The sequence below is a fragment of the Zalophus californianus genome, chromosome 5, assembly GCF_009762305.2.
Source record: "Zalophus californianus isolate mZalCal1 chromosome 5, mZalCal1.pri.v2, whole genome shotgun sequence".
NCBI lineage: Eukaryota > Metazoa > Chordata > Mammalia > Carnivora > Otariidae > Zalophus > Zalophus californianus.
Genome location: NC_045599.1, coordinates 71,114,697 through 71,129,246, shown reverse-complemented (window position 1 = coordinate 71,129,246; position 14,550 = coordinate 71,114,697).

Below are 14,550 nucleotides of genomic sequence, written 5' to 3'. Positions count from 1 at the left end.
CATAAATTTACCCTGAGATTTGTGTCACTAAGAAACTGAATAGTTCAAAGTCAAACATTATGTGACATGCTTTAGATTGCTCTTATGAAAGGCACTATAGAAATGTCACCCTATTATAACCTACTGTATTTAAGAATTAACTGCTGCAGAACAGCCAGGGGAGATGAATATATACTGATGTGATCATCCCCATCTATTACTCGCCAGCAGTTAATACAAAGCACACTTTAGAAAAGAGTCTATAAGACAAAGAAATAAACACATTGTTAAAAGGGGTGCATTTAATATCAGGATTTCTTTTTATTAATTCTAACAGACCCTTAGACTATAGTATTTTCTCTTTAATAATAGGAGTCTTTCATGTAAATGATGCAATCAGTATGCCACAAGCGGGTTCTTTCTTTAGTGGGAGGAGTTAGCAGCTCCAACATTCAATTGACCTGTTTCCAAATAATCTACAGGAAAAAAATGAAGATTAAGTCCTCTAACAAGAGCAGTTTTCACAGCCTTGCGTACAAAGAGAAGGATTCGGTAAAAAGATGAGAGGGCAAGCCGCATTGTGCTGGCCCACTTAAATCTTATTTCCAATTCACTAAATGTGTTATTTGACTTGGCAAGTGAGCTAGTATGTGTATTAGATCAGCAGGGAGCCTAATCAAGGAGATGCCAAGTTTACTGCAGCCCCTCTGAGCTGCATTAGCCTCAACTAGTGACCTTAAGCAAAGTGGGTGGTTGAACCCAAAAGAGAATAGCATTAACTTTTGCTTGAAGTTCAGCCTGATTTGAAGTCTCCTTTTGTGCCTTATCCCCCCCCCCGAAAAAAAAGAGAAAGAAAGAAAGAAAGAAAAAGCAAAAAGCATTTAACAGAATTGAATCTAGTCTGCTCAGCACCATCTTCACACGCAAGGCTTCATAGAAGCTTGCCTCCATTAATGCTGACACATGCAAAAGAAATGAAAAGCATTAACTCAGCTAAGGCACTTGATTTTGCAGCTGCAGAACAATTCACTTTGTAACTCAGTAACTCAGATGGGGCTTTTCCACCCAGATAAACTGCTAATTTGTTAATTGATACAAAAAGTATTTTCAAATATTAAATAAACTGCAAATAAAGCAAAAAAAAGAACAGAAATTACAAGGATGCATGAAAGATACACAGTTTAGTTTGAACATTTCTAACAAGTGAAGTATTGATAGACCTATCTCCAAAAATAGCTTTAACCATGTACTCAGCATTCCTACTAGGCATTCTGTTTGAGGAATAGATTGCATGTGTGAGTGAACTCTTCAATTATATTTTGCACCAAGTAAATCACAAACTTTTGTAGTTCAGGAAGTTGTTACATAACTAATGCAGACTATAGATTTAGCTATAAAAACAGATTTGTTCTCAATTTGTTTTCCCCATTTTAAATTCAGCTATCTTGTTTACATATGCAAAGATTTCTATACTCTGCTTTTTATATACTCTGCTTAAAAACATTTGGGATTCAACTTTCAATTCCAGGATCATGGACTCACAAATACGCACACAGGAAAAATATGCTGGATATGTGGAACATATAGGTATCAAAGCTCAAAACCACGAATGTTTTATAGGATGTTCTGTGAGGCCATTGGCCTAAAAATTTTTCCCCACACAAAATGTAAGCTGAGGTTCTTTTTTATTCCATCCTTGATTTTCACTGTTTGCTTGACTTCCCTCTTCAAATCTGTCTGAAACATGAAGCAGAGCAAAGCATCATCACCTTCTGGTAACTGTGGAAATTACAATCAAAATCAACAAAGCAAAGCACCCTTCCCACAGATTCGTCTCCTTGGTGTTTAAGTGATGGGATGAGTCTACAAAACTCAGATTCAGCATCGAACTAGATGGTCCAGGTCACAGAGATTCTACTGAGGTAGTTTTAAAAAGACCATAAAACCACCCTATCAGTTTATGCTTCCAGATAGGATAAATTGCCTTTGTATCACATATATTTAGAGAAAGTGGCTTAAAAGAATTTGGTGTTTGGAAATAGGATGCTTAAGTAATTGCCATTGACACTGCCTTTTTAAACTCTGGGATTTCAAAACATTTTCCAAACATTAATGCAATGGGACCCCTGTGAGGCAGATATTATCATACCTATTTTCCAGGACAATAAGCAGGGAACACAGGACCCATTTCTTGCCTTGCCCCATGCACTTCAGAGCTTGCCCAAGCTCAGAGCTTCCTTAAAAACCACTGGATCAGCTCCATGGGAGCAGAGGAAAATGAGAAATGGGCTCTTGGACATTTAAGGGATTTTCGTAAGGTCGTGTGTGCAAGTGAGCTGTAGCTGAAAGTCAAAGCCAAAATTCTAAGACTCATTCAGTGGTTATATATATTTCTTCACCAATATAATACATGGAGAATATCAGGCTTGCAGGAATATGCTGGTAAGAAATGGAATCGGTTGCACATTTTTTTAGTAACTTAATTAACAAATGTCCCCCCTTTTGATTTGAGTAAAAATGACTAGATTTTCATAGGCAGCATGTATAGGAAACCGCAAGGACCAAGAGTGAATTTCAGCCTTGACTTTCAGAAATTGTGAAAGAGGTGCCAGTAGCCTAATTTGAGGTAGAGACTAGATTTTGCCCCTCTGTCAGGTTGTGGTATAAAGAAGAGGCATATTCAGAAGGTGGAATGAGGGGTTAAAAGTCACACCAAACATGCTGCAAAGGCCTGTGGACATCTCAACCTTTTTTTCTTTAATTGGGAGAAGAAGAGCTTTTGACTAAAGACTAAGTTCTACAATGTAGGCCGGTAGCCCAACTGGGAAATACTCTTGATTTGAACAGTTTGCAGCAGTTCTATTCTGAACTCTTTATATAGATCCTCTTTCAATACTGGGACACCTATTTTAAGGCGAAAGGGGTATTTTACTAATTTCTTTAATAAGCTTTGACTGCAAGCAATACTTGGAGTTGGTAATCATCAGCTGGTTCCTTTCCTCTTCCGCACTGCAGGAATGAGGACAGTTTCACAGCTGGTTGTCAGCACAGGTCTTATTACTAACACCAATTATTGATTTTTAAAAGGCCTACACTATTAGTACTCTGCTACATCTCTTCACACACAATATGTGTTTTAAAAATTCCTTTTTAAAAAACATAAAATCTAAGTCTAACCTTTCTATCATCAGTGTGCTTGCTCTTAACATTTTATCTTAAATCTTCACAGGAAAGCAAACCAGGAATCTTTCTCTTTTCTTTTTTTTTTTTTTTTCCCCTGGTCTAATTTAGAAGCAGAGATGCTTGCCCATATGATCTCTCTGGCAGGTATCACGTTAGGAAAAAGCAAATGGTGGGCAGTGAAGAGAGAATAAAAGAACACAATTAGAAATTTTAGGATCTTATATCCCCTTTTCTTTGCCTTTATTTCATGCTATCCCAATCCGTGCTAAAGCCACTCATAAAAACCCACCTGGCCTCATTCTCCCTAGGATATCTGCTTTTGCATAGGTCTTCAACTCAAATTGTACTTTTCTCTTCCTTTATAAGTTCCCAATGGTTCATTCTAGGAATTCTTTCAAAATGAACTACACACATTTTAGTTCATTTAGGAATTCTTTCAAAATGAACTACACACATTTTAGTCACTCTAATTATTCATCTTGTCCTCAAATAATTAGTTCCTACCATATTCTTCAGCAGTAGTTTAGAGATATCTGACTCTGCTAGGGTTCCCCTAACAAAGTACCACAAACTGAATGAGGAAACAACAGAAATGTACTGTCTTGCTGTTCTGGGGGTTAGAAGTCTGAGATCAAAGGGTCAGCAAGCTTGCTTACTTCTAAGGGCTAGCAGGGAGAATCTGTTCCATGCCTCTCTTCAGCTTCTGGCAGTTTTCTGGCAATTTTTGGCATTCCTGAGCTTACAGACACATCTCCCAAATGTAACTTCATATGTACATAGTGTTCTCCCTGTGTGTGTGTGTGTATCTGTATTCAACTTCCCTCCTTTTATAAGGGACACAGTCATTGGATTGGGGCCCACTCCAATGACCTCATCTTTACTATATCATCCGCCAAGACCCTACTTCTAAATAGGGTCACATCCACGGGTACTGGAGGTTAGAACTTAAACATTTTGGAGGACATACATCTCAAATCAAAATAATAGTTTTTGTTAAATGTCTTTACATGTGTCACTACTACAAAATCCCAATGTCTCAGCAAAGGCAAAAAATTAATACATTAATTACTATGTGGGTGGTTTATAGGTATTGATAAATAGAAAAACAAATTTCATGAGGATGCAAGAAATTTGTAGGTAAAAAAATCAAGGTAATCCATTTTAATATGTATTAAATCAATATCTGAAATATGTACCCACATTCTGATATTTTTCAGTAGCAAATTCAGTATAAAAAACTGAACCTACATTTTCTGGAGCAACTGATACACACATTACTGCTGTCGGGCATTAGAATTCTAAAGATAAATGAGAAATGTTTATCTCCAGATAAGTTAGGAGGAGTGAAGTATAAGCAGATCATTGAAATTTATAGGGCATCACCAAAGAAAGCCATAGAAGTGGGGGAAGGAAAGGCAGGAGTCAACTCAGCCTGAGTAGCCTCATAGTTGTGAGGAAGTTTCTCGAAAGACGTGAGCATATCTCTTTATAAAAGAACAGATCTGGACAGTCTTACCTAGAAGGCTGCCTAGAGCAGGAGTAACAATGGAGGCCCATTGTTACTTCATATATATAAATATTTAAAGTGATCAATTAACAAACTACTAACTAAAATGTTTTAATGTTCTACCTTGCCAAGTATAACTTTTGAGAAACAAAATATAAAAAATATATGATTGTGAGTTTTTTATATGGAATAGGAAAAATAGGAAACATGATAGAATTTCATTATTGCCAGTGTTTAGGTCTGCTGTTGAACTGGTGATGTTTGAACGAAAAATAAGAAACTTAAATAATTCAGAAATATATATGTATGTATTTTGTACATTTTTATCACTTTCGTTTTTTCACTGAGATTTTTAGAGGTTGTGAAAACATTTGCTCTTAAGAACTTTTTTAGTGCATCTTCAGACATTGTTAAAATGAAATCTAGTTACTTAAGAGCATTTAACCTACATTATCATCATCTGTGCCAGAATACGAGGTCAAATCTGATGTTTATTTTCTCGTAAAATATACATAATCATCTGGGTAAGTGATATATAAGATGGTAAATATAAACTTACTTAGAACAAGAAAAATATTAGTCTTTTAATTTTCTGTCTCTTCACTTCAGAGTAGTAATTTTAGTGACATTTTCTGGAAATTCTAAAAGCAATAGAAACAAATGAAAATGAAAAAATAAACAATATGCACATTTTATAAGACTTTTGAAAACATTGGCAATCACAATAGCTGTAAACCTGACAACACCAAATCTCCAAAACATCCGGATGTTGGATTTTGAATAACATATGGATTTTTTTTCCATTTTTTTTTGCCTGCAGTTTTGGCTTACTGCAGACACAAATTGCAAAGAATTAATAAAGTTTCCTTGATTTGCAGTTTTTTTCCTCCATAATTTTCCAGGAAAATGCACCCAGACTTGGTGGTCTGATCCTTTGAAATCTCTAAAGGAGCTTAGATATAAGTAAACATCAATGTGAAATCGTAAAAATAAAACTGATTGTTACTTCCAACTGTACTGACTCAATGTTAATGCCCACCCACAAAGGCAATTCCTTGGCTCATTTCTCCAACACTGTATTAAAATATCAACCTGTGACAGTTAGCTATAGTTACAACAATCGTTTTCATGTTAAGAGGAAATTAGTCTTTGCCATCAGGAATTGGGGGCGTCATATCTTCATTTTGCTGGTGAGCTAATGAACTACAGAGCACGTGGAAATTATTATAGTTTCTGCATCTTCTGCTTAGTTATATAGCTTACTTGAGCATATTACATGAATTAATCCTAATTTTATCATTTAATCACAGTAGACCCTGTGATTCTGAAATTCCTGTAGTTCAATAACATCCTGCGGCTGGAACTTCAGTGCCACTCCCCTGCTCACTCCAGAAGCTAGCCAGGAAACATAGGCTCCGGGGACCTGAGTGGAGCTTACTAGACTATAACTTTCACAAAAGGAGTTATAACATCCAAGATTATTACCGCAAGAATGCTATTGTTTATTTTATTTATTTTTTTTTAAAGATTTTATTTGTTTGACAGAGACACAGCGAGAGAGGGAACACAAGCAGGGGGAGTGGGAGAGGGAGAAGCAGGCTTCCCGCAGAGCAGGGAGCCTGATGCGGGGCTCGATCCCAGGACCCTGGGATCATGACCTGAGCTGAAGGCAGACGCTTAATGACTGAGCGACCCAGGCGCCCCAAGAATGCTATTGTTTAAATAATGAGTGTGTTGACCATTTAAGTTGACAGTCTTGGTCATAATTTATTAGAGGCAAATTAGCGTAGTTAAGGTCACCAAAAGGAAACTATTTAAACATAAATGTTTTCATTTCTTCTGATCTCGGGTGCTTTTCCTACAGCACTACATATCACTTTAGTATTTCTTAATTAAGAATGAGGCCTTCCTCCAACTCTAGATCTATGGTGCAAGCATTCCCCGTCTGTTTATTTTGATTTACAAAAGAGGATATAAAGCTGGATTGTATCATCTTAAAATCAAATCAACACCGACATGTATCTTTTAGTGGTTTATAAAAAATGATTTCACTACATGCAATAAAAATGTATCTGGGAAAATTTCTCTTTTCAAAAATTGAATCTTTCTCAGTCTCTCTCTCTCTCCCCCCCTTTTTTAATTTATCTCTCTTCCCCTCTTTCTCTTTCCTTTTCTTTTTTTAAATATTTTATTTGTTTGAGAGAGAGAGAATGAGAGAGAGAGCATGAGAGGGAGGAGGGTCAGAGGGAGAAGCAGACTCCCTGCCGAGCAGGGACCCCGATGTGGGACTCAACCCCGGGACTCCAGGATCATGACCTGAGCCAAAGGCAGATGCTTAACCAACTGAGCCACCCAGGCACCCTTTCTCTTTCCTTCTAAATTAAGATTATGTTATTTTAGAAAGTTTCATCATCTAAGTACAGCTAACATAGTAAATTAGGATATATATTTTATATTTTGTTAAAATGCCTAGAGCATAAATTGAAAAAAACCTAAGATGCCTATCCCTTTTGTCAAATTAGAAGCTGCCAATAGATTAAATAATAATGATGTAACATTTCATTTTTTAGTTGAAATTTTTGAGATAATTATAGATGCACATAAAATTTTCCAAAATTTTCCCAAATTAATCCCAGATTTTTCCCACGTTAAAAGAAATAGTTGAGGGCGCCTGGGTGGCTCAGTTGGTTAAGTGACTGCTTTCGGCTCAGGTCATGATCCTGGAGTCCCTGGATCGAGTCCCGCATTGGGCTCCCTGCTCAGCAGGGAATCTGCTTCTCCCTCTGACCCTCCCCCCTCTCATGTGCTCTCTCTCTCTCTCTCTCTCAAATAAATAAAATATTTAAAAAAATAAAAAATAAAAAATAAATAAAAATAAAAGAAATAGTTGAGAGATCCTGTGTATGCTTTACCTTCTTCCTGCTGATGGTAAACAATAGTAGTATATCAAATCAGGATATTAATGTTGATAGAACTCAATAGTCTTATCCAGCTTTACCTAGTTTTACTTGTACCCATTTGTGTATTTAGTTGTATATGCTTTTACCACAGTAACAGTTAATTTGAACATGTCAATATTTTCTTCAATTTTAAACACCTATGCCTAACAGATGCATATGGGTTAGATTACATATAGTTAATCCTAAAATATATAAAAATACTTACTGAAAAATAGATTTTTTTTAGAATTCTAACCAATGTGCATTTCACATTTTTAGAGCTGGCTCAATATTACTACCAAATAGTTTGAAAAGATTGACTATTGTTCCCCAAAATGAAGAAGACAGTTAAAAATTAGTATAGGTGACTTTTTTTTTTCCCTTATAAAAGCACATTATGAAATCAGAGGTTCAAAAGAGGTTAAGAAATAGGAATGCATTTTCAGTGTTTGGGGCATCAGCTCATTAAGAGTAATAGAGCAGGCTTCCAGTCTGAAAAAGGCACTGACTCAAATGTGTAATGATTTCACTTTCAAATTTCTTTTATCTCAGCTGCTTCTACTTCAACAAATACAAGTGCTTCAGATATAATAAGACTAATGAGCATTGCAGATGATTACAAAAATATAATACTTCCCAAGGCATAATGATATCTTTTTTTTCCCAAATTAAAAAAAAAAGGAAGTTTCCCTTGTTAGAGTCTTCATTGCCTGAAAACGACCTCAGTTAAAACTAAAAACTCAAGTTTTTGAACACATTTATGAAGAAAGTGTTTTGTGAGCAGAACTCTTGAGCTTGTAAGAGAAGTTTCATTAACTTTAGCAAAGACTATGTAGGTGCTATAGGATTAAATCCTTACAATAAAATGTGCCAAAATGGGTCATTTGAAATCACTGCCTCATTGCAGCTTGGAGTTGGCATTTTGCTGATCAGCTCACCGTGTACTCTTGGGTACTTTCTCTATAAAGTCGTTACAAGTCCAGCTTCCGATGTTATAGTTGGATGCACCGTATAAAAGGGCCATTTTCTAATAAGTACCTTGCTTGTTTCAGAGCCAGAGTGCAGAAGCTCCTTCCCATCAGTCACAGTTTTGAAACAGCAAGGGGGGCAATGTTTCAGTTTGTTCGAAGTAGACATTGTGCTTTTAACATAGACATGGTAACAGAAATCAGGAAAGAATTTACAACCAATATCATGCAATATAATTAAAAAAACAACAAAAAAAATTGCCTAATCTGACCCACAAAATAAGACATCTGCAAACCACTGTAGCAAATTGTGTCGTGAACAGCATCTCCAGGGTCTTGTCATGTAATTCAGAGCTGTTTCTGGCTCTCTTTCACTTTGTTTGAAGACAGATTGTTTTACAAGGTACATCAGCCTTCAGGGAACAGTGATTTCCTCCCCCACCCCCCACAACCCTGTGCCCAACAACACAAATGTAACTTTTTAAACTGTTTATCTTTGATCAAAAATATATTACTTAGCACACTAAGTAAACTGCCTAACAATTTGTCATAGAAATTACTGCTTCCTGTGATTATTTTTAGTGTTTTTTAAAAACATTTGCTTGGCAATTGGTAATGAGACCTGATAACCCTGCCATTTGTTTTTTATTTTTGTAATGATCTCAGAAAAACCTTTTGAAATATGAACTGCTCTTTAATGTAATGGATAAACTACTATGCTGCCAGGAATTATACCCAACTTCCTCCCCCAATAGTCATGGGAACTCAAGCAACAACCACAACCCACACACATAATGCAGGAAATGATAAGGAACACATATATTACATTTCTGTGGTGATGTGTTTACCAAGAAGGGCCATTTAAGCATCACTGAAGCTACAGAAATGCTAAATCGGGAAGATTCAGAATATGGAAATGCTGATAGAAGAATATGCCCAATTGTAAAGTATTTTGCTTTTTTGATACAGTCTGATAGCCGCATATTAAATAATGAATGTTATTTAAAGTAATACATTTAAATATGAAAAGGAAAACAGTTTAAATAGAAAACTAGTCCATTTTGTTCTTTGCTGCTATGCAAAACCATTTTAAGCTCTATATACGTTTTGATATATATACTTTATCTATCTATATATACTTTAATCAATCTTGACTACAGCTTTGTTTTTATCTTAGTTTTTGTTTGATATGGATATTATAATCTATTTGGTAAAACAGTCAACAGAACTCTATTATTTATGGTTCTTATTTTTCTTAAGATGTTATTTATTTATTTATTTGAGTGACTGAGAGTGAGAGCACAAGCAGGGGGAGGAGCAGACGGAGAGGGAGAAGCAGGCTCCCAGGATCATGACCTGAGCCTAAGGCAGATGCTTAACCTACAGAGCCACACACGTGCCCCTATGCTTCCTATTTTTGAATCAACATTAGAGAAGTTAGGTCTTTCTACATATTACCTGTCTATTCCTCTATTGTTTATGGAGAATATATTTTCTTTCCCACTGTTTTTTTTTTTTTTTAACTATTGTTCTGGAGATACATTGCATTTCATGTTTGGAAGAGTCCTAAAAATGTTGGGGTTATCAGTTTCATTTTCCCCCTATGTTAGATATGCATCTAGAACACACAGAACAAGTTCTTACTCGTTCAATGATACAGACTATATGAGGATAATTTTAATTTAACTTCAAAGATTGTCTTTATAATAATATATGTAATATAATTTGTATTCTATGTTCAATAATCTTATTTGATTTCTTAGAAGAATAAGAGTAATCTTATTGTTGGTGGAAAAATAGTTTTATTTCTTGTCTTCTGATATCAGTCTTACCAGTCTGATAGTTTTTAAAAAGACAACATAGCATTTCATACTCCATGCTGTGCTTTCCAAATCCTGTGCCCCATAAAAAAACTATGGAATCCAAAGACAAAAGAAATGGAAACTAGACAATGTCTCAAATATATTCAAGATTCTGTCAAGTCCCTTCTGATGTGGGGGTGACTTTTGAAGGTTTAGAATGAAAATGTTGAGCCATCTCTCTACCTTCCCTTTGTTTCTCTACCATCTCTTAAGTTGAGAGTCAGAAGTACTCTGTAACTAAAGTTATGAACCAAGCTAAGAATTCCCCAGAGTTTTCCTGAACTGTTAAGTATTGAGATAGTTTAAAACTGTGACCAGAACTCTTTTTTAAATACTTTATTATTAAATGTGCAACATTGGATATATATATATGTATATACATATGTATATGTATATATGTGTATATATATGTGTGTGTGTATATGTATATATGTGTATATATATGTGTGTGTGTATATATATATATATACATATATATCTATATATGTATACACACACACACACACACACACTCAGTTTCTCTATGTACTACATATAGGTGTATGGAAAGCAGTTATATATTCTCTATGTACTACATATAGGTGTATAGAAAGCAGTTATATATTCCTGACTGTCTCACTCCATAAAGAATTGTGAAATTACCTGCAACAATTCTCGAGGTCTGTTTCTTGATGGAAAGAGGAGAAATCTTACCTTTCTCCTTCCACAAACTGTCACAGACACAAGCCCCTTCCTTTATGGTTCCTCATTGAACCCAGAACACATGGGGAGTTAATGCAACAAAATAAAAAATCAGTTGTTGTGTGTCATAAAGATGTGAAACATGGCTTTTAAACACCCCCAAAAAACATAAACTTGGAACTATATTAAAGATGGTATTCATTTTTTAAAGTGATACTCTGATTTGAGTATACATTTTGAGAAGCAAAAGATAAATTACAGGATTTCAATATTGTAAAAACTGTATAAATCACAATGTATGACAAAAGAAAATAAAAATATTTGCATATAGCTTCTATTCAAATTTGTACAAGAAAAAAGTATACACCCAAAAGTACAATTTTGTCATCATTTCCTAATGTCTAAGTTTAAGAAAATGTTTCTGCACAAACAAAATCTGACAGTGCCTTGCCAATTTTCCTAATGCTTAGGAAGTAGAACATATTGATGACCAACAGTTACCTCTTAAAATTCTAATATAAGTTGTAAGGAGATAATTCTCATAATAAAAGTAGAATTTTGTTCTTAATTCAATTTTCTTGTTTTCCATTCTCCATAATTTCAAAAATAAACCAGTGCTTAAAATGGAAAACCAACCTTAAGATATTATAAATGATAAACACATGGTAGGTATCAGAGAGTTTCAAAAGTAAAAGATGTGTATTAATATAAATGGTATTTGAGGAACAATGCTCTGACTGGAGGCTTTCCATACAGAATCCATTAAAACTTGACTTTTCAAGGAATGCATTTTAATGTCCTTTTTTTATGCACAAGCCTTGTTATGAAAAAAAGATAGAAGTGGGCTGCAAGGAAATTACATTCTGCGTCTATTTTCACCTTACATTAAAGACAAGGGCTGTTCAAGACAGTTGTGTATTAGATCAGCCTTTGTCCCATTAGAAACCTAAAGTTGAAAATAAACATTTTCCTTGAGCAGTTAAAACTCTAAAACCTATCTGCTTTTCTCCAAAATAAAATTTTTTGCACCCCCCCCGCCATTATCCATTCTGCAGTGCACTTCCTCTGGTTCTGTGTTTACAGCTGCATATCGAGTGGCAGGAGAAGGCACAGGGGATTTTCACCTCGTCTTCTCTGGTACTTTTCATTCACTAGCTATGTGACTCAGTTTCATTTGGAGGAATACCTGTAAGAACACGTGTAAAGTTTCCTCACAGTACTGGAACCAACTTGGTTTTTACAAGACTGCTATTATATTCTCTTCTTGACATATGTTCAGAGATCCAGCCATAGTTTGAATCTGCCTGTTTTCTCCATTTCTCTCTCAGTCAGATTGCTTAACCACATAAAACATATGTTCTTAGATGAGCATTACTGTGTTTTCATAGGATTTTTATCTTTCTTAAATCCGGCACTCTTATGATTAATAATTATACTCTCTACCTCAGAGTAAATACTTTCTATATGCCAAGTGCTTTATTTACATGGGTATCATTCATTATCCCTCTTGTCTTAAATGAAACTACGCCTCAGAAGCCAGACCTCCCTGTTGAGGGTTGCAGAGTCAAAATTCAAAGCTAGTCTTTTGGATTTCAAACCCAGTGCTTCTCTGCATGTGACATTCTGACTCCTTTGGCATATTAGCCCTGGTATCTCAAATTGTAAGTCAGACAAAAAGTTAAAATATTTTAAATTAGACCTACAGTGTCTTAATATTGACTTCTGTTTCTTTTTTTGTGTAGATTGTTGTAAAGTTTTTCTTGCAATTCAAACTTGTCGGCTTTTCACATTGATAATCTTCTATTTCATAAACTGTTACTAAGGATTATATGAGTTATTCTAAAAGAATACATTTTCCATATTTTTTTCATTTTCTCTAAAAACAACTCCTTTAAATGCTAACTTTGCTCTATTATTTATAAATATTTTTTATTTTAAGAAATACTGAAATATATCGAAATGTAAGTGAAGAGAAAATACTCTTTTCACATTGTAATTAACTTTGAAAGTGATGGAGTAAATAAAATAATTGCAGGAGTGAAATGAACATTAACCTTAGAACTTCCAAGAAGGGCTAGTAATGGAAAAAATTATTTTAAGTCTACTTTCCCAGGGACAGGCTTTACTTCTTTCAGGGAAAGCTAAGCCAAATGGTCATGGTAAGAACACCGACTCTGTTTGGACAGGCAATTGCGGAAGGCACCTTTAGTTGATGGTAAAGTGTAATGGTTAGAAGCTGTTGCTTAAAAAAAAAAAAAGAAAGAAAGCATCACTAGATGACACTCTGATGGTGACTAAAACTGGGATCCAGTTTCATTTGCCTCAAAATTTGGATGTCAAAACATGTTAGTAAAATGATGCCACTTGTATTTGTGTTATGTTTACTATAAATTCTTAAGAAGTTGTCCGACCTAGGGAAGATAATTACAAAACAAACTTGCAATTACCCGTTAGACTATAAGCTTCTCAGTAACAGGGATCCTTGTCTATTTTGTTCAGTAGTGTGTCTGAAGTGTCAGGAGCAACCCTGCATCATAGTAAATACGTGATAAACACTTTAAGCTTGAATTATTTCAGAATATTTTCATACTGTATTCTGTGCTCAATGAAGAAATTGAGGAGAAAACCAAAAATGTTTTTGGTTTTGTTTTTACTATGTTGGCATTTTATATGAAATTCTAGTTGTAATTTGTATTGATTTTAATATCACATGAATCTTAGGGGACTTGTGCTGGTTTAGGATGATGACCCTGGAATCAGACTGCCTATGTTACTATTGGCATTGGCATCACCCACTTACTAACTTTGTGGTCTTGGGAAAATGGCTTAATATATCTATGAGTTGGTTTCCTTTCTGCACAACATAAGTGTTATAAAGTTGTAAGAACTGTATATTCAAGAGGATATTAGGTTTTCAGGGATGGCTGGATGGCTCAGTTGGTTAGGCATCTGCCTTCGGCTCAGGTCATGATCCCAGGGTCCTGGGATCGAGTCCCATGCAGTCTCCTTGCTCTTCCAGGAGCCTGCTTCTCCTGCCTGCCACTCTCCTTGCTTGTGTGTGCTCTCTCTCTTTTTCTCTCCCTGACAAATAAATTCTTTTAAAAAAGAGGATATTAGGTTTTAAAGTGTGTACTCCAATCACTATATAAAATGGATATTAGTCAATGATTTATAAATGTGGTTCGTATATATAGATAGGCTGTAGGTAACTTACTGAATAACAGGATCTGAAGGGTTTTTAAAAACTTAGTCATCTTAAAAACATTTCCATTGGGACGCCTGGGTGGCTCAGTCGGTTAAGCATATGCCTTTGGCTCAGGTCATGATCCCAGTGCCCTGGGATTGAGTCCCGCATCGGGCTCCTTGCTCAGCAGGGAGCCTGCTTCTCCCTCTGCCTGCACCTCCCCCTGCTTGTACCCTTCCTCACTCTC